Here is a 22363-nt window from a genome sequence, read left to right on the forward strand (position 1 = left end):
CCCCCCTCCCCATATAGACCCATAGATAAAAAAAAACAAAGGACAGCGATGTAGAGTCTCCAACTCAGATGGTAGGTTGGAGAGCAATGAGGAGACAGCAGAGGTTCTTATGTTTTATAGTTAGTTCATGGTCCCTCCTCACCATGGTTGGAATGCCAATCAACTAATAGACATTGAGACCATGCTTGGGTGGCGGTAGCAGAGCCGCCCACATTTAGGTTGACATAGTAAGTACGGGCATCGGGATGATAATACAAGACAAACAGTGTCCCATAGCAGACTATATATACTATCTACCTAATTGGAGAGAGGCACATACCTATACATGGGAAGCAACCTCCTCTGATTTTAATCTTAGCCAGTTCCATTAGCAGCCTCCGTCTGGGGTCAGGTCACGTGATACCCACATGACCTGGTACCCTAGCAGCCAGTATCCTATGTAACCAGCAAAGACAACCATCCTAACCTGAAATCTGCATGTGATGTCACAGAGACAAGTGTTAGAAGCATCATTTTTGTGACTATAAGCAGCACCGAGCCCCTCCTAGAGTGCCTGCATACTCAAAGTTGGTGGTCTATGGAAGGAGGGGTCTCATCCTCACTGTCACCACTATTGTTCACAAGTTTTCTTGCTTGCTTATCTAGCATTAGATGCTCATGTTATGTGGCAGCATCAATTGGCTCTGTAGAAATGCTGTAGGAGTTTCAAGACGTTCCTCCGTAGATGGCATGGTAAGGGCACCATATTGTGGGGTGTAATATTGCTTATAGAAAATGTAATAAGTGTTCTTGCTTAAAGGAGTCTGTCCTGGAGATGCTTTCTAGCTGCTTCTATATCTCATATTGTGAAGGAATAAACTCATATTGGTGTACCTGATAAACTATGTAATAATGGCATCTTCCACAATCTCTCTCCCATGAACACATAGCGATTATAGCATTACCCTATTCAATCAAGGTTAAATATGCATTAAAGAACTTGGATGATGCCAGTCAAAATCCAGACTATAAAGGAGAAGATCTACAATAAGTGGCTGGAGTGGAGTAAAGGCACAGGACAAGATGCTAGTAGGGACCTGAAAGCACTGAGGTAATGCCAATTCTCTATAGTATATGCTGGCCTCATCTGGGCCCTGGTAATCTCACATGTCTATTTCTCTCTATAGCACATGGAATTCCGCACTAGGTCTATTGCCCGCAATCTCTGTCACTGGCCACAAACCACATGTCTGTCTCTGATGACCAGTGTCCAAGGTCTGCCACAAAGCCTTCAGAAGATAGCTCAAGATCTGCGTGCCATGGCTGCAGATGTCTATCAGACCTTCCATGCTGCCTCTTCCTTCAGAGAAATGTCTGCTGGCCTCCTAACCACCATTAAGGAACAGTTCACAAACATGAAGGGGTCTCTGGAGGATGTGCTGGATCTCATGGTGAACAACTCTCGCCTAACCTGGATGGTAGGGGGCTTTAATCCCCACCTGCCTGGTAGCTGAGAAGAGGGCAAGAATCTCTTGGGGAAGACTCTGAAAACGAGGAGCATTAAAAGGTTTCTGATGAAGAAACATGCTTAAATGGACAAATCCCAACCGCACCTCACCATTCCATTTCCAACTCCTTGTTCCCTTTCATCTGTGGGCCAGTAACAGCAGCACCAGGACACATGCTGTCTAAACAGAGTTTTGGTCTCTTTCAAACAAGAGGGCAGCAAAAAAGCGCTAAAAAGGAAAAATAAATGTATGCAAAGTTGGAGACATGTATATTTTAAGAGGGTGATTAGTAAGCAAATCTGGTAAAATATACTTTCTTTCTCCGGTGTATTCAGAGTAAAAGGAAATGTCAGATGTGATGTAGTGTGATAATGTAAAATCTCCACTAGATGTCACCAGCTTAAAAAAGAAAGTGCAGACACACTTTAAAAATATTAAAAGTCATAAATTGCTGGATCCCAATGGCATACACCCCGCAAGGTTTTTGGGCAATTAAGTAATGTGGAAGGCAGACTATTCCTCCTTACATTTTAGGGACTCTACAGTGACCATTGTCTGTTCCACTGGATTGGCACATAGCAAATGTGGTGCCCATATTAAAAAAAAATAAAATAAAAAAAAAGGTCAAAAAGTGAACCTGGAAATTTCTGGTGGGTAAGTCTTACTACTATTGTGGGTAAAAATCCTTGAAAGATTTCAAAGATGCTTTCCTAAAGTAGCTCAGGTGAAGTAGCTGTGTAACTCAATCCATATTTGTAGGGTTAGAAGGGACCTTCCAGGGTCATCGGTTCCAACACCTTGCTCAATGCAGCATTCACTAAATCCCAGATATCTGTCCAGCCTCTGAAGATTTCCATTGAAGGAGAACTTGCACCTTGTTAAAGAAATCACCAGATCAGGTAAAATTAATACTTAGTCGCATATGACCACACCCTTAACAAGCACTCAGGTAACATAGATCTGAATTATAGTAATCCATGTTTGAGCTTCTGATAAAAGACAATGGGCAGTTTCTATTCGAGACAAAAAAAGATGTTACTAACATAGAAGAGGGAAGGATGAACAGGCTAACATCTGAGGATGACCGTTCCAAATTACACAAAAGCTGGACAATAGAGAGGATAACTCCCTACAGAACTCAACATATCTTGACCTGTTTTAGCATCTTGTGGTCCATTTCTGGGGATATATTGGCACATCAATATGTCTCCACAATTCTGAGAAAAGTATGTGATTATAATTAACTCAAGGCCCATGGAGAGGTCACAAAAAACCTCATTGTCTTAAAGGCATCAGCCACTTAAAACAACTAGATTTCTCTAATAACTCCCTCCTTTTACCATCAGACAGGGTATCACAGGATGTTCCCCTACCGCACCTAAAGCAGAGTAGACCTGCTATCCTTGCTAGCCCTTCCTACCAAAGCCTGTCCTAAGGAATGTCAAGAGATCTTCCTCTGACCCCTCAACCCAAATTTCCCCCTCCAACTGGTTCAAGCTTCAACTATCCCTCTTCTGTTCCTAAGGTCACCAGTCTCAAAAGTTTGAAGAATTAAACTATGAGAAGATAAACATAAACGGATTATATGTATATGGTTGTTCAGTTAGTACATGAAAAATAGAATTCCAATAATAGTCCATTGCATATAGTCCAATATATATAAATTCTTTGGACTTTTATGATAGTTGGTGTCCACAATACATGCAGTTGTTAACTTCTTGCAGTGTATATTTTCCACACGGGGTACATGGTAGCTTAGCAGTTGTAAGAACAGTCATAGCATGCACATCAGGAATGGATTGGTCTACTAGTTTCACTGTATATTTTCCTGAAAAACATCTGAAATTAGTGCTCATGGTTTTCCAAAATCAGTACAATGAGAACCTTAAAGGGGTTGTCTCGCGGCAGCAAGTGGGGTTAAGCACTTCTGTATGGCCATATTAATGCACTTTGTAATATACATCATGCATTAAATATGAGCCATACAGAAGTTATACACTTACCCACTCCGTTGCTGGCGTCCCTGTCCCCATGGCTCTGACTAATTTCTGTATCTTCTGGCTTCTTCAGACGCGCTTGCGCAGTCACTTCTTCTATGCGGACGAGCCGCTTCAGCGTGCTTGCGCGATACAGCTCATCTGCGCATGCGCAGACGAGCTGTCACTTCTCGGGAGCACACTGGAGCAGCCATTCTGCTACCAGCCTCCCTACTGCACGCCGTGCCGTTCAGCCAATGGGGTGGCTGGAATCGGCATTACAAGCAGTAGAGGTCCCCGCCTCCCGCGATGACGTCATCAACTGAATCACGTGACCGGCGTCTCGGGAGCGCGCACGTAGGGCTACAGCAAGCGCGGTGCACCTTGGGAAAGGACCGGCAGCCATCTTTAAAGAAGAAATTTTAAAAGTTCGCGAAACGAGGTAATGGTGAGTAGAACCGCTCTTTTATAACGCTTTCCACGGGTAGTGTAGTATGTTTGCTTTAGCAGGGGGACTGGGAAGAAAAAAAATTTTCATTTCTGCCGCGGGACAACCCCTTTAACAATAATTACAACAACTGAAATTAGGAGTACGACTTGTAAGAACATATGCACGCCAGTAGATACCATATCTCCCAAACCTTTAAACCAATTGACTGGGTTTAATTCTGACAGGCACTCTGGCCATGCCATTTCCTCATTAGATAAGGAATAGCTCCTTCCTTCTGTCTTGTCGAATGTCATGTGTGATCTGCAATGTTCCTGATAGATTAATGTAATGACAATAGGGTGGGCCAACTATTTTACATAGGCCTCCTGGCGAAGCTGCAAGATAATCCAGCACCATAGTGTGATTGGTAACTAAAATTAACTGTTTAGTGTACTCATTTTGAACCCCCAAGTATATCAAATAGTTTATCAGTGATGTAATCAAAAGCATCTCCTTGTGCTTTTATCATGTGTGTTTCTCAGTGTATTGAACATCATAACTATGGGTCTACCCAGAAGTTCACCAGCCTTTCAGGCCCAGTGAGTATGAGCAAAATGTACCTTTGTATCAGGTGTGTCACATTTATACAACATGTGAGAAGGAATGCGTTGGTAGGGAAATTCATCATTTTACCAAACCCATGTTGCTGGTTCCAATTTAGCTAAAGTGCATAACCCTCCTGCTCCTCCCAGAATCCACGTATGTGTTTTATTACCACATACTGTGTAGATTCCATCTGGTAGCTTAATCTGTGTCTCATGTATGAACGCATTTGCAATATAAGCTAATAACACAGTATCAGGAAACCCCAAGCATAATCTTTACTATTGGTAAGTGATGCATAGTAAGCTTTAGATCTACATGTGATTGTAGGCTGAACATTTCCTGTGTGACCCTCATATTTTTCATATTTCTCCCTCTAATCTAGAATACCCTCCTAATTCCCTACACTGTATAGGATCCCCTATTGGAAATTTAATGGCATAACTCCAAGAGGAATTATGTAACTCCCAAAGAAGAACTGGAGGTCTCCTCACCTACACTAGTTCCTAGGTTAATTTCAGATTGTACAATCTCTAATTTATCCTGGATAGAAAAACTGATCTGCATCTCATATGTTAGTATTCTGGAAAAGGGTAATGTACCAAGTGGCTTATTATACCATCTTCAAACTCAAAGAGTTTATTGATCCTAGTAGTTATATTAACCTGCCACCAAGGGTGCTTGATCCATCCAGTCACAGGGAATGCTACAGCTGATCTACCTTGTTCCTCAGAATTATAAGAAGGAGATCCCAACATGCAGTTTGTAGCAACTCTTGTTCCGTTAGCAGAGATGCAAAATATGGCATTGCTTTAGCTGACACCAGGGCATATGAACATATCCAGCAATCTGATACATTTCCATGATATTTAATGAATTTGTTACTGCAGCCTTCATCTAATGCATGCTCGCTAAAAACAATTACAATTATCGCAAATACACAGAGGAAAGTAAAATACTTCTTTTTATTTAGTCCTTGTGAGCTGTAAATACTTTACAATGAGACACATGTATCCATGTTTCTTTTCCTTGCCCCTTTTACAGAAGTAGGAGAGGCCAGTGGGCCTTGGTGAGGACCTTCAAAGCGAGGTTCCAGAGCTCTTCTGATGTGCCTGTGGATAGTCACCCAGTCTCTTGGCTGTAGGTTATGAGCACTTTGCAATGATGATGGATCTGGAATGGAACTGAAAACGCGTTTATGAATCTGCTGCAATGTTTTCTGTAAAGGCCCTACGTAAGTTGTCAATTCAAAATGTAACATCTATAACTACTGAGAAAAATACAAGTCTGGTTTGGGAGGAACGCCAAAGAGCACCTCATTAGGACTGAGATCAGTCTTTTTGTTAGGTGTCATCCTGATAGAATGCAATGCTATGGGCAGACAATCTGACCAAGGCCTACCTGTCTCTCCTGAAGCTTTTGATCTTTTTGTCTTGAGAGTACCATTTAAACTGTCCACTTTGCCACTACTTTGTGGTTGGTATGGAGTGTGCAATGCCGTTTCTATCCCTAATGCTCTTGTAACCTTTTGGCACACTTCAGATGTAAAGTGTGTACCTCCATCACTCTCAATCATCTCTGGTATTCTGTGCCTGCATAAGACTTTTGACAGGAGTTTTTTGCAACCGTTTTTGCATTAGCCCTGAGAAGATATCCACACAAACAAGGACATAATCATAGGCCCCACTTTTAGGAAGCTGGATAAAATCAACCTGCAGTTACTGATGTAAGTACAAGGGCTTTGGAGTGCATTTAAGTGGGACTTTAACAGTTTTCTCAACATTATGGCAGGCACTAATGACACAACCTTGCAAAAACCTGGCTGCAGCGTGATGAAAACATGATGCTATCCAATGCTGGTTTACTAGACTCAACATTGCCTCCTTGGACCGATGGGTTGGTCCATGTAAGAGGGTACAGGTCATGGGGTGAAGGACCCTAGGTAAGTACAACCTTGACCCCACTCTCCAGAACCTGCCAACATCTCTGGACCCAGAGTGCCTGTGCCACTCCGTTCTCCTGTGCTGTAGCCTGGTCCTGAATCTTTTGCAAAAGGCACAGATCTACCTTTCCCAAATAAGATTCCATTGTCAAAAAATAAAGGTTGGGCAAAGGTAAGAGAGCTGTGGCCTTAGCTGCCAGGTCTGCCTTACGATTGCCTGAGGCCTCCGGTGATTGCTCGCTGGTATGAGCACGAACCTTAATGATACCGACCTTCCTAGGCAGCTCAAGAGCCCTCAGCAACTGGGCTACCAGTTTGGCATTCTTAACGGCTTTTCCAGAGGAGGTGGTAAAGTCTCTGGCCCGCCATAAGGGTAGGTAGTCATGACATATACTAAAGCAGTACTGGCTGTCAGTGTAGATGTTGGCTACACGATGCTCTGCAATTAAACACACCTCAGCAAGTGCAATAAGCACCGCCTCCTGTGCTGCCATAGAGTGAGCCAGCTACTCGTGCCTCAAATGAATGGGACTACCAGACACATCAAAATTATCTGTCCCATTCCCTCCCTCAAATGGAGTAGATGAAGAAATAGCCAGCTGATGTATTACAGGGTTACATTTCTGTTCAGGGGAGGAAAACACATCATGGGGTGCTGCAGGATCAGAAACAGAAGTTGTTACACGCCTTTTGCGGTGCAATTCCAAATCATCATCTTTAATCACAAGGGGATCAGAGTGTAGGTATGTGGTGACCCACGCCTCCACCTGCATGCCATAATCATGTTCATCTATCCACCGTGCTTCCTTCAATGCAAAATCTCTCCAACCCTGCAGGTTCAAACTGCCCATCTTAGGCATGCCAACCTTCGTAAGAATAGCAACTGCAGTTTTCACAGCCTGTTTGCCAAAAGTTATCCTCACCAAGTCAATGATTGTGGTCTTGTATTGAGACATTCTGTTGCATTTGGTAAGGACCACACCCATGGCAATTTTTCAGGGAGATCCAGTCCCATCTTCAAATACCTTGCTATGTAAATTACTTTCTCCCACATGAAATACTGCAAGTAGAAGATAGATTTTTTTTTTCCCTCTGTGATCCAATGATATCATTCCTATGGGCTCTCCGATGAACCAGGTATGTTATTTGTTTCTGATCTAGATAAGCTCTAGCTAACCAAGTCTGTAGCCAGATTATGCCTAGGACATCACGTTCGGAAGGTATACATAGTATCATTGGCTAGTCATAGAGAAACTGATTTTCTGTTTTTTATACAGCCACTGTACAAAACTAAATTGTGACTGAGATTACAAAAACATTCACATTAACAAACATGTAAATCAAAGGTTCACTTGAGTCTTTACACATTACACTGTTCAAAAGTACTTTTGCACTTGAGTCTGTTGTCCTTCAGATAGTGGACATGGTTTCCAATATGATCTATAGCCATGTCAAAAGATTTCCATTAGGCCCAGCTTAATGTAAAGTGGTGGAAGGTACTTTCATTGTGTCAACCTGTGATGCATGTAGCACATTGGGGCTGTCACTGTTGGCAGGTACATAGTGTTTTTATGTCCTTGGTAACTAGGCTTTATTCCTCAGGGATGTAAAAACATGCATCCCCTGAGGATTAAAGCCACATGGGCTGTGGACGTGACAACATCATGGGGGGCCACGGGAAGCCCCCACACCCTGACAATGCGATTGACGCTATCCAATGGATAATGCCAATTGGATAAAAGTAAATAAAAAGTTAAATAAAGTTAAAGATGCAGCTACCCTCATGGATCAGATGCATGGGGGCAGCTGAGCATACTCCCCCCCCATTCTTCGCAATATCCCACTGTGATCTGGATCTGCCATGGGCTTCTGCATATGTGTTAAATATGGCGTGCATGTGCAGAAGGCTGGAGAGCCTGGCAAATTTAAAATCTGCCTGCACCCTGCTGTCAAAGATAGCCAACTGCAGGGAGATGTCACCAGGGACCGCTGTATGCAGTTCCCAGTCACATGATCACTGTTATCCATTTTTAAGGAGTCAATTTTTTCCCCACAAAAGAGTGTGCAATGGGGCCTGGAATTTATTCAGTTGTGCCCTGAAATACAACGGGTTTTCTATTCGTCACAGAAATAAAAAAAAGTTACTCACCTCTCCTGCTGTCAGCCACGTCCTGCGGCTGGCTCCCCGACACTGCTACTGAGCTCTTTCAGCAGACTGGGATTTAAAAATCCCTGCCTGCCGAAAGGGCTGTGCGGATTGGCTGAGGGCTCAGCCAATATCAGCTACTGCTTAGCTATTGGCTGAGCGCTCAGCCAATGACAGATAGCTATTCATGAATGAATAGCTAGGATATTGCTATCTGTCATTGGCTGAGCGCTCAGCCAATAGCTAAGCAGTAGCTGCTATTGGCTGAGCCCTCAGCCAATCCGCACAGCCCTTTCAGTAGGCAGGAATTTTTAAATCCCCGTCTGCTGAAAGTGATGGACAGCAGTGTCGGGGAGCCACCCGGAGGACGCGTCTGAGCGCCGGAGAGGTGAGTAACTTTATTTTTTCAACCACTTTTTCAAGCCTTTCTCCAATAATCATTCTGCAGGGCTTGTCAGAAACCACTGCTTTCAATGGAATCGGCAGCAGTGCCGATCCCATTGAAAGCAATGGGATAGCATGCTGCGGACTTTTGCCACAGCTGTGACAGAGGATTCCTTCATCCCTGCGGGATGAAGGAAACTCCTGCCACAGCTGTGACAGAAGTAAGCGGCATTCTCCATATCTTTTCAATGGGGCTAGCGCTGCTGCCGCTGGCCCCATTAAAAAGACTGGCCATGTCGCAGCGATATCACAGCGATTTTGGGATATCTGCCTGCGTTTTTCCTCGCACTGCGATGCGAGACTAACTTTAGAATCGCATCGCAGTGGAGAGAAAAAAAAAAAAAAAAGCCAGTGGGTGGGAGCCCTTACATTTGTATATTAGTTGCATGTACACAAGTCAGACTAGTTGATGCAGACATTTTATTAATACAAAAGTGCACATGAACATAGTGGTTACATGTCAGTGATGCTGTTGTATCTGAGTAGAATATATGAAGAAAAAAAAAAAAAAAGAAGGCAGAAAACCCAAGAGTAAGACAAAGACCAGTGTTACAGCCCCCTGCTGCCATGTGTCCTGGTGCTGCTGTTACTGGCCCTCGGATGAAAGTGGAGAACAAGGAGTTGGAACTGGAATGGTGATGGGCGATTGAGATTTGTCCATTTAAGGACAAGGTTTCTTCACGTGAAGCTTTTAATGCTCCTTGTTGGCAGAGTCTTCCCCATCAGATTCTTGCTCCTCTTCTTGGCTAACAGCCAGTTGGGGGTTGAAGCCCCCTACCAGCCAGTTTAGGGGAGAGTTGTTCACCAAGAGATCCAGCACCTCCTCCAGAGACCCCTTCATGTTTATGAGCTGCTCCTTAGTGGTGATTACAAGGCCATCAGACATTTCTCTGAAGGAGGAGGCAGCTTCCCAGGGTCCAGACGATTCTGGCATACACTATAGGGGATTGGCATTACCTCAGTGCATTCAGGGTCTCCACTAGCATCTTGTCCTGTGCCTTTACTCCACTCCAGCCACTTATTGTACATCTTCTCCTGTGCAGTCTGGATTTTGACTGGCATCATGCAAATTTTTTAATGCATATTCAACCTAGAGGGAATAGGGTAATTTTATAATCACCATGTGTTCATAGGAGAGAGATTGTGGAAGACAGCAAACATTACACAGTTTATCAGTTACACCATTATGTATTTATCCCTTCACAATATGAGATCTAGAAGCAGCTAGAAACCGTCTCCAGGACAGACTCCTTTAAGCAAGAACATCCGTTACATTTTCTATAGGCGATATTACACCCCATTATATGGTGCCCTTAACATGCCATCTATGGAGGAACATATTAAAACTCCTGCAGCATTTCTACAGAGCCAATTGATGCTGCCACATGAAAAGAGCATCTAATGCTAGATAAGCAAGCAAGAAAACCTCTGAACAACTGAGTCTATACAAGTGTGGAACTCTTTATATTTAGGACTAGTCATTTTGCTTGAATGCAAGATATACCAAGTCTTATCTGAAATCTAGACTGTATTACAGACCAATATACACACTTTTGCAGGAGTTTTGCTGACAAGATTTCACTAGTTTTCAGACATCAGATTCCTCGAGTAGATTTACTCACCAAGTCAACTGTGATCTGGAGCTGAGCAATGGCTTCCTGGCTTCTGCATTCATCATCCTTGTTCCGGATCACAGCTTGTTGATAAGCACGTCTGTGGGCCTTGGTAGAGAGGGATCTCAGGCGGACATAGTAGCTGGCCTTATCTTGGGACAACTCAATGTCTTCTTGTTTAGTTGCTTCCTCAGCTAAAATTCGGAGACATTACAGTTATGTCTATATAGATTCTTCAAGGGCTCCATCACTATACAGATTTATTCTTTCAATATAAGCATTTGTTAATAGTGGTGAAAGTGAGGAGGAGATCCTCCATCCATCCATAGACCACCTACTTTGAGGCTCCAGTCGCGATAGAAGGGCCTTGGTGCTGCTCATAGCCACAGAAGTGATGCTTCTTGCGCTTGTCTCTGCGACGTCACATACAAGTTTCAGGTAGGGATGGTAGTCTTTGGTGGTCACATAGGCAGAAGACACCAGATCATAAGCAGAGCTCACCAATAGGAGGTTCACCAACCTTACCAGCACATTCTAAGGGGGAACAAGACACACTGAAGTACAAGGAAGGGTTAAATGGAGTTTTTCAGGGAAATACTAATGAGCCATCATCAGGATGAGTCATCACCAGTTGATCGGCCAGGGTCCGTCGCTCCAGACCCCTACCGATCAGCTGAGCGGGCGCAAGCTATCAGCACCCCAATTACAGAGGTTGGAGCAGAAGCCTCCACCAATCTCCGTGTAGGGGCCCGGCACTTGTAACTGCAGACACAGCTCCAATTGACTTATCCCATTGCTTACAGCATGCGCCTGCTCAGCTGATCAGTTGGGGTCCTGAACAACGGACCCTGGCTGATCAACTAGTGATGACTAATCCTGATGATAGGTCATCAATAGTATGTCAGTGGAAAACCCATTGTAGGCTGCATTCAGACGAATGCATATCAGCTCGGTTTTCACGCCGAGCCGATATACGTTGTCCTCGTATGCAGGGGGGGAATGGAAGAGCCAGGAGCAGGAACTAAGCTCCGGACCCCTCTCCGCCCCTCTGCACTACTTGCAATGGGGAGAGGCGGGGCAGGGCTAATTCTCAGAACTTAGCCCCGCCCCCGTCCCGCTTCTCCCCATTGCAAATAGTGCAGAGGCGCAGAGAGGAGGCAAAGAGGGGGCGGGAGCTCAGTTCCTGCTCCTGGCTCTTCCATCCTCCCCCCCTCCTGCACACGAGGATGACGTATATCGGCTCGCCGTGAAAACCGAGCCGATATACGTTCGTGGGAATGCACCCTAAGAGCGTGAACCAGACTAAATAACTACTTCCTTCTGTTTGATTAGATTTTATACAGTGGAACCTTCCAAGGGATAACCATCGAGATGAATATTCTGAGAAACCTGAAGATAAAGCAGTGTGTGAATGGCAGAGCTGACCACAAGGCCTGCAACAATTAGTATATGCCCAATATACTCAAGCCCCACAGAAATAACAGTTGTCTGTATAGACCAATTCCATTCTGCATAACAAGTTCCCTCAGGGGCTAATGCCCATGGATGGATTACCGCTGCTGAATTCATGGTCAGACGCCCATCGCAAATTTTGCAGTAATGACCATCTATAGACATGCTGTGTTAAAAGATTCTCCCCTGCCCACAAGCAGGGAGCCGTCTGTCCTGCGATATTCCACACTAGGCACTGCGGAGTATCACAGGAATCTGCATCACAGCCCAGTGCGTCATGCTCTGCACTACAAACGCACACTGACTCACCAGGCGAGACACTCACAGCAGATCCAGACAGGTGAGCATAGGGTCTCTGTGGGGCACCGGGTCTGATTCCACTGCAAGACCCAGCCATGGGGATGAGGCCTAAGGTGCTTTCACAGAAGCTGGAGTTACCCCTTAAGATGCACCACAAACAGCAGCAAATTCTACAGCTTACCTGTCAGCAGCATCAAAACCTAGTTAGACCTGCAGACTTTAGCATCCAATTCTGTAGATTTGAATGCATCCTGCAGGAGAATTCCATCCAGTGAAGAATAGAGCACTACCCCAGGAGTTTAAAGGGGTTGTCCCGCGCCGAAACGGGTTTTTTTTTCTCAACAGCCCCCCCGTTCGGCGCGAGACAAACCCGATGCAGGGACTTAAAAAAAAAACAAAAAAAAAACAAAAAAAAACGCACAGCGCTTACCCGAATCCCCGCGCTCCGGTGACTTCTTACTTACCTGGTGAAGATGGCCGCCGGGATCTTCTCCTTCGGTGGACCGCAGGGCTTCTGTGCGGTCCATTGCCGATTCCAGCCTCCTGATTGGCTGGAATCGGCACGTGACAGGGCGGAGCTACACGGAGCCGCTCTCCGGCACGAGCGGCCCCATTCAGAAAAGAAGAAGACCGGACTGCGCAAGCGCATCTAATCCGGCGATTAGATGCTGAAAATTAGACGGCACCATGGAGACGAGGACGCTAGCAACAGAACAGGTAAGTGAATAACTTCTGTATGGCTCATAATTAATGCACAATGTACATTACAAAGTGCATCAATATGGCCATACAGAAGTGTATAACCCCACTTGCTTTCGCAGGACAACCCCTTTAAGGCTTTGCTCACAAAGTACTTACCTGGTGCTGCGGCTCCATTTCAGCCTTACTACTAGCATTATGCAAGACATTGTCAGACAGAAGACCTGATGGCCTGCTGCAAGAAGCAGCCACCCAACAAGCAGCAAAAACCCTACACACCACAGCCACCACAGCCACCACAGCCACCACAGCCACCACAGCCACCACAGCCACCACAGCCACCACAGCCACCACAGCCACCACAGCCACCACAGCCACCACAGCCACCACAGCCACCACCAACCCCATCTCTTCCCAAGCAAAAGCTTTTCAAGAAGGCAGGAATGACAGCTCTTTGATAGTTCAGAGACTTATAAGAGGCTAACCACACCCACCGGGTAATGGTCTTGTCAGGTGTGATGTCACTAGAGGGGCGGGGCCTCCCATCATTGTAGGACTCAACACATAACAGGAAGAATTTAAGGCTAGGGGTACAAGAAATCGACCCTTGATGCAGTTGCAGCATTGCTGCAACCGATAACTGTCAAGTTTGAGAAAACTGCCTTACAAGATATGACAGATATGTCTGGGATGTGCAGTTACTTTGTACCCCACCAGTTACTGAATGGAGATGAGAAATATTGCAACTTAATAAAAGTGTATGCGATAAATGTCTCTAAATCCCGTAAGTCATGCCCATTTTTAAATAGTAGCTGCAGCTTTCAGAAACATTTGATATGTCATAGAGATATGTCGAAAGTTTTGTTCAGTGGGGTTTCAGCTGCTGAGACCCCTGCTGATCGCTAGAATGAGGGGGCTGCAGAGCTCCCCCATAGATAAATAGTTTTGATTTGTCAAAAGTTTCTGAAAAGTGTAGCTGCTCTTTAAGAACTGAAGTGATGGCATAAATGGGGGATTTATCAAATGAAAGCTGATTCACACATTTGGCGCAGCCTCACTGCAGAAGCTGGGCGTTATACAAAGTGTCTCCACATCTCTAGACGTATTTAACGATACAACAGATTGTGACGTTTGATAAATTTGGTGAATTTGAGGGTGCGTTCACACGAGCGAATAAACGGCGCGTTTTTGCGCCCAATCGTATATACGTGACCATCTGAGGTGTTGGTTTTAAATGTATTCGTTCGCACGGGCGATTTTACGGCACGTAAAAACGGCAACCCGAAAAAAAACGGAACATACGCGACCGAAATACGCGCCAACGCATATTCGATGGCCGAAAAGATAGTTTGCAAAGTAGGAAGAAACGAGAATTCGCTTTCTAGCTCTGGTCATGATCGCCGAAAAATGTTCTTTCCGGCGATTATACGCTGCGCATGTGCGAACGTAAATACGCCTACACTCGTGTGAATGCACCCTGAGGCTGTAGAAGAGTTAAAAAAAGGCTGCCTTAGGGCTTATTCAGACGACTGTATATCAGCTGCATATTCACGCCGGCCGATATACCGCGTCTCTCTCTGCAGGGGGAGGAGACTGGAAGAGTCGGGAGCAGTGCTATGAGCTCCCGCCCCCTCACCACCCCTCTCCACCCTTTCTCTTCCTCTCTGCACTATTTGCAATGGGGGGAGGCGGGGCGGTGGCGGAGCTAATTCCTGAAACTTAGCCCCACCCCCGTCCCACCTCCTCTCATTGCTAATAGTGCAGAGGGGTGAAGGGGGGGGGGCGAGAGCTCAGAGCACTGCTTCCGACTCTTCCAGCCTCCTTCCTCTCCAGAGAGAGACGCCGTATATCAGCCGGCGTGAATTCCCGGCCGATATACGGTCATCTGAATAAGCCCTTAAACATCCTGTGATGATATATTCCCTTTATGGATGTTTCGCACAGAACAGAACAGCGTTGTGTAATTTGTCCTCCTGAGGAATATTCAGCACAAAGTTTGCGCTGCTAACATGCTGATTTTGGTGCTGAAAATAGCAGAATCCTGTCGGCAATTCTACATCAACATTTGCAGTGAGCTGTGCAGAATATGTAGATGTGTATCTGCTGTGTACCGGATATTTTGCGCATGAGAAAAATACCCAGGGGGCATACGCTTGTGTGCATGTACCCTTATCTTGGGAGGCTCTTAGTCTTCCGATTGACTCCACCCATCTGATGACATCACACCTACTAGTAGCATCACCTGGTGGGTGTGGTTAACTGCCTATAAGTCCACAGACTCCCCAGGAGCAGTCATGCTTTTCTTCTCCTACAGCGCTTGGCTGGTGAGCGGTGCCAGAGTGTCAGCTCTTGTGTCTGGCTGCTTCTTGTAGGTTACTACTAGTAATATGGCTGAAATGGTGGAGCAGCAGCAACAGGTAAGTACTGAGTGTTCTGTAATGGGGTTATTACTGTCTGGCCTCTAACTGTCATGGAAACCCATTAGTACCCTGCAATTGCACTGCAGGGCGATGAGGGGTGTCAGAAAAAGCCCCCTCTCTCTGGCATTTGCTTACATGCTGTAGCTGGTATTGTGGCATGTAAGGGGTTAAACTGCCAGGATGTGAGGTTTCTCTGCTCTTGGCAGTTAAGGTGCCTTCACACTTGCGATATTGTTGCCTTTTTCTATAACGCAAGTCTCAACAAGACTTTATAATAAAGCATTGCCCAAAAATAGCAAGTGTGTGGGTTTTCCCACTTATTTTTTTGACGCTCATGTGGAAGAGCCCCAACAGATATGGATTTGTATGGTGTCCATGGTGCAGGAAAAGATGTGCTAACTTTAAAGGCTTTCATGTTATACCTGTAGTGACTCATAGAATAAAGTCTTTAGTCTCACTACAGAAGGTATAACTCTAAGCTATAAAAGCCTTGTATAACCATCAGTGCTAGAGAGAGTAGATGGCTTTTATGACTCCATTCAAAGGAATGGAGTTCATGTCTGTGCATCTCAATGCACCAAACTCATACGAGACTTGTGCTCGCTTAAGCCCCATGGCCTTAGACAGTGTAATACACCAGTGTTGAACAAGCCAAACCAGAAGAACTGTCTCACATCACACTTGGTTTTGAGTTGAGTTTTGCTAACCTGAAAGGAGTAGTGTTCTACTGATCTGTGGTGGTCAACCCAAATACCTGGGCTGTGTATAAATACTTACAACAATCTTCTGTATATACGGATGTTCTGTGCTAGTAGTAATACACATTATATACATGTCGTCTGGTTGATGCTCTTAACCCTTCCCTGTACTTCAGTGTGTCTTGTTCCCCCTTAGAATGTGCTGGTAAGGTTGGTGAACCTCCCATTGGTGAGCTCCACTTATGATCTGGTGTCTACTGCCTATGGGACCACCAAAGACAACCATCCCTACCTGAAATCTGTATGTGACGTCGCAGAGACAAGTGTGAGAAGCATCACTTCTGTGGCTATGAGCAGCGCCGAGCCCCTCCTACAGCGACTGGAGCCTCAAAGTAGGTGATCGATGGAAGGAGGGTCTTGCATTCAACAAGCTTTCACTGATGGTCTAATCATACAACATCTGTTATCTTAAGCGATAGGCGTATTTCATAACTCTAAAGGTGAATGCCCACAGATGGAATCGCTATGTGAGGGTGTATCCCACTTCACTTGTGGGCATGAGCCCTTATACAGACTTACTTCAGACTTTATGTTGGGGGGGGGGGGTATTTAACATTTCTGGTAGTCTAGGAATGGCAAGGCAACGTGTTCTACAGGAAGTTTAAAGAATGGCTGCAATACTTTACCATCTGCCATGATATTGGCTTTGCTTTAAGGACTATTCAAACAGGTGGATTTTCTGTCCGTGTACTACATAAACACATTATAGCCTATGAGGCTCTTCACATGGATTATCTATGTTGGGGAGGAAAACATTGCTGAATGTCCTACTCTGGTCAGGGTCACAGATTAGTAGGACTTGCAATATCCACTGTCTCCACGTACAGACGTGGTGTCTGGGTGCTGGTAAATGGGAGTTGTGCCTGAGAATCACACACTTCCATCTGAATGTGGCCTTAGATGAGCAGTTTGTTCTCTCCAAGCTTAGAAGTAGCTTAATATCCCGCAGACAGTCCAGTATTCTAGGTGCTCTGTGACTTGTTATGTACTAATGATGAGTGGTGTCATAATGAAGGATAATTTTTCTCCCTCTTCAGTCGCTCTGGCTAACAACATGGCCTGTGCTGGCCTGGATAAGATGGAAGAGAAGCTGCCTATTCTCCATCAGCCTTCTGGAAAGGTGAGCTAATAAATCCTGGGGACCTTATAAATGTCCCATAAACTAACCTCTTCTGTAATAGCGGTGCAGTGTGAACAATAGCGGGGTGGGTTGCTGGGTTGGCGCTCATGGGTATAAATGTCTCTTCTGGCAGGTGGTGGCTAATGCCTCAGAAGCAGTTGTTGGGGCCAAGGATGCTGTCGTTCAGAGGATCACAGGAGTAGTGGATAAAACCAAGGGAGCTGTGCAGGATGGTGTGGAGAGGACTAAGGCTGTAGTAAATGGCAGCATTAGCACAGTCCTGGGAAGCGGTGTAGTGGAGATGATGAGCGATCGTGTGGACGCTGCACTATCCAAGTCTGAATCTCTTCTGGAACAATACCTGCCGCCGACAGATGAAGAGTTGGGTAAGGGAATCCAGCCCATTATAAAGACCTGGCGCTCTGTTGCATGTGACGTGCTCTCCGCAGCACACTGAGAAATGCTAATGATTGTAATGCAAGGTAAAAAATGCATGATCTGGTTTTGCTCTCCCCTCCTCCAGATTTGAATGTCCTGCTTTTCTTACCTGCAGGCACTTAAATCTCTGCTACACCTGAACCCTCTTACTTCTGTTGTCCTGGTCATTCAACTTCAAACAGCTTCTAAAGTTTCCTCTTTACTTTTGGGACCCCAAAACCCCTAGGTCTCCAATTGTTTGTATATTCTAACCAGCTGATTTGATCAAGGGGTTTGGCCCAGAAAAGCATCTTCCCATGCTGGCCACACACTTTTAGATTAATAAAAAAAAAATTGTGCTGCAACATTTACAATATTTATTTCACACTTGGGGCTTATTAAGATGACAGTATTTCGGCCGAGTATTGACGCCGGCCGATATACGGCTGCAGGGGGAGGAGGCTGGAAGAGCCAGGAGCAGTTCACTGAGCTCCTGCCCCCTCGCCGCCGCCTCTCTGCCCCTCAGCACTACTTGTAATGAGGAGGCTGAAAGGGGGTGGAGCTAAGTCTCAGAACTTGGCTCCGACCAGCCTTCTCTCTCTGCAAATAGTGGAGAGGGGGTGGGATCTCAGTGCACTGCTTCTGGCTCTTCAGCCCGCCCCCCCCTCCCCCTGCAGAGAGGGACACCATATATCAGCCCACGTTAATACCCGGCCAACATACAGTCTGAATAAGCCCTTAGGGTGCTGCACCATTACCACCAGTTTTACTTTTTTTTTTTTTTTTTTTGTCTTATCCTCCTGTTCACTCGTGCCTATTCATGTGGTGCATCATCTGGTAGGTGGCCCCTTTACTTCTGTACCATCTGAGTCCTCAGCCCTGCACTTTTTTTCCTTACCTGTCACAAATATATAGTTTTTGTCCACTTTTTTTTTTTTTCTCCCCACATTCCTAACAGCAACTAGTCTCTCTGGTTCTTCCTCCCTCAGCAACTTTTTCCACTAGTCCTCCTATGGACCTCTTTAGGCAATATGACCCAAAAGTCACCCCAACTTCCTGTTCAATTTTCTTTCCACTGCCTGTTATGTGAAGTTAGCCTTTAGCAATGGAAGAGAGGGGAGATTTGTTAGGGTTCCCCACAAGCATTGGTAAATCGTTTGCACTTTTCTCAAAATTTTGTTACTATGGTGGCCAATGTCACGAAGTCACGATTAGAGATGAGCGAGCACCAAAATGCTTGAGTGCTCATTACTCGAGTCGAACTTTCAGTGATGCTCGAGAGTTCGTTTCGAGTAACGAACCCCATAGAAGTCAATGGGTGACTCGAGCATTTTTGTATATGACTGGTGCTCCGCTAAGGTTTTCATTTGTGAAAATCTTAGCAAATCACCGAAGTCATGTAAAAAACACAGAAATCGATAAGGCGGGCGAGGAGCAGCATGCAGGGCTGCATTTCAGGCTCCGAGGTCTCACTAAGCCACAAGAGTTTGCATAAAGATCATTCTCCTCTGTAATAGCTGTGGCAGAGAAGAACGATGTTAGCCCATTGAATTCAATGGAGCCAGCAATACAGCAGGTTCCACTGAAAGCAATGGGCTGCCGGCGATCGCGGGATGAATTGTCTGGAAGGGCTTAAATATATAAGCCCTTACCTGAAAGCCATCCTAAAATGTGTAAAAATAAAAAATTATAATCACCTTTCCGCTGCAGCTGGAGTTCAGCCGCGTCTGGCCGGCAGTTCTCCAGAACTGCTGTGAGTAGTATTCAGCTGCCGGCCAGATGCGGCTGAACTCCAGCTGCAGCAGAAAGGGGTATAATTTTTTTTTGTTTTTACACATTTTAGGATGATTTTCAGGTAAGGGCTTATTTTTAAGCCCTTCCTGAAAAAATTCATCCGGCGCTCCATTGAATTTAATCATCAGTGCTCGTTTAATCAAGACGAGTACCGCGTGGTGCTCGTCTCGAGTAACGAGCATCTCGAGCACCCTAATACTCGAACGAGCATCAAGCTCGGACGAGTATGCTCGCTCATCTTTACTCACGATCTTAAGAATCCCTCCCTCTTGCTCCATTGAAGTAAGCTTGTATAAGGCACTTTGTAGCTTTTGATTTTAAAGCCCAAACTAATATAATCACAGCAGTGACTTTACATCCTTTCCACTACCAGCTCGACACTTTAACTGCAGCATGAAGGCTTGTACTGTGGAAACACTACATGATCTGTATAGTGATGGAGCCCTTGAAAAGCCTATCTAGATATAACTGTAATGTCTCCATATTTCAGCTAAGGAAGCTTCTAAACTAGAAGGCTTGGAGTTGTCCCAAGACAAGGCCAGCTACTATGCCCGCCTGGGATCCCTCTCTACCAAGGCCCGCAGTCGCACTTATCAACAAGCTGTGACCCAGATCAAGGATGCCACATGCAGAGGCCAGGAAGCCATTGCTCAGCTGCAGATCACAGTTGACCTGGTGAGTATCTCTTTGAGGGATCTGTTATGGGTTTTAGTAAATGCTTTTGGCAGCAGTTTTAATCTGATGATAGACCTCTCGTAGTGGCATGTAGAATCTATCCTGTAATATAAAGGTTCTTGTATTGTAATGAAAATTAGTAGTCCAAAATATATACAAGGAGGTCTACCTTCCCCCCCCCCCCCCCCCCCCTTGTGGCATTAAGTTTATGTATTAAAAATAGTTGACACCCCCTATCTTTCCAATGTGAGCCCTGAGAACTGCTAGAGGTATATTTTGAGTCTTGTACCAATTAATTTAGAAAGTGTTTTTATTATATATTTTGGGGGTGGTTAGAATTGTATTACCAACAAGTGGCCTAATGTCTTTATTGTGAGACAGGTGGTAGTGCTCTATGGAGGGTGGTCACATGGGATGTGGGGGCATTCTCTCTAGCTGCTATAAATGAAAACAGTGTGCTATTTTGGGGACTTCTTTGGTACCAAGTGTTGTGTAGATGCTTACACAAGCTCATCTGTTCCAATGCCTCAATAGGCCCTCAAAGCCTGAACATAGTCAACATCCAGTCACTCTTGTATCCTGGACTGACTCAGCTTGCAGCCATGTTTGGTGGTCTGCATACCTCATAGTCTCTGCCATTCCCCACCCTGTTGGCTGCATCTGAGGGAGAAGTCAATGACACCAGCTTACTCCAGGCAAAACCTGGTGGGTTTGGTGAAGTGAACCCATTATAAGGGAGTTTTGATTAACTGATTCACCTGCTTATATCCATTATGTAAACAAGTTGGGCAAAAGCAGTTATTGCAATATTAAGTTACCAACCCCAGTTAGCTAACTCAGACTCTTGACACTTATTCTGACTAACAGTGGTTCCCAAGATTAATCTTTCAGATTACTAAACTATTCGTGAATTGTTCCTTCTGCTTAAATAAAATTGAGCTTTGTGTATAATCCAGGGAGCTATGACACCAGGACAGGTAAGTATAACTTTTGCATCCCCCAGACTCAGCGGGGTCACCTACTTTCAGATCACAAGCTTAGTTTATAGGGCTCTGAAGGATAACTGTCTACTTCTAAAACTCTCATATTGTGAGGAAATGCATACTGGTGTAACTGATACTCATCTGTGAAATCGTAGAATGACTGCATCTTCCACAATCTCTGCACTGACCCCATGGTGAATATAACATTACCATATTCTCTCAAGGTTGAATACACAAGAAAGCACATGAATGGTGCCAGTCACAAAATCCAGAATGCACAGGAGAAGATCTACAATAAGTGGCTGGAGTGGAGTAAAGGCACAGGACAAGATGCTAGTGGGGACCCTGAAGGCACTGAGGTAATGCCAATCCCCCTATAGTGTATACCAGCATCATCTGGGCCCTGGGAATCTCACATGTCTATTTCTCTCTAGCACATGGAATCCTGCACTCTGGCTATTGCCCGCAATCTCAGTCACCAGCTACAAACCACATGCCTGTCTCTGGTCACCAGTGTCCAAGGTCTGCCACAAACCCTTCAGAAGAAAGCTCAAGATGTGAGTGCCATGGCTACAGATGTCTATCAGACCTTCCATGATGCCTCTTCCTTCAGAGAAATGTCTGCTGGCCTCTTAACCACCACTAAGGGGCATCTCATAAACATGAAGGGGTCTCTGGAGGAGGTGCTGGATCTCTTGGTGAACAACTCTCCCCTAAACTGGCTGATAGGGGGCTTTAACCCCCAACTAGCTGGTAGTCGAGAAGAGGAGCAAGAATCTGATGGGGGAGACTCTGCCAACAAGGAACATTAAAAGCTTCAGGTGAAGAAACGCTGTAATTAAATGGACAAACCAACTCCTTGTTCTTGCCTTCATCCTAGGGCTGGTAATGGCAGCACCAGGACACATGACAGTGGAGGAGATCTGTCTGTAATTGTCTCTTTACAAAAAGTATAACCTTCATTGATGTATAACCACTATGTAGACCTACTGTTCTTGTGCACTTTTGTATTAAAATGTCTGCATGAACTCTTCAGTGTTGCTGATTTGTGTACATACGGCTGTTCAAAAAATTTCAGATATTAACCCTTTCCCATCCAATGGC

At 45.1% G+C, this 22363-nt stretch overlaps 1 pseudogene; it reads left to right on the forward strand.

Annotated features, from left to right (window-relative positions):
* Positions 1-15479: 15479 nt before the first annotated feature.
* Positions 15480-22101, forward strand: LOC136578702 (perilipin-2-like; annotated as a pseudogene).
* Positions 22102-22363: the final 262 nt, after the last annotated feature.

This window comes from Eleutherodactylus coqui, chromosome 9 (assembly GCF_035609145.1).
Source record: "Eleutherodactylus coqui strain aEleCoq1 chromosome 9, aEleCoq1.hap1, whole genome shotgun sequence".
In the NCBI taxonomy this organism is placed as follows: Eukaryota; Metazoa; Chordata; class Amphibia; order Anura; family Eleutherodactylidae; genus Eleutherodactylus; species Eleutherodactylus coqui.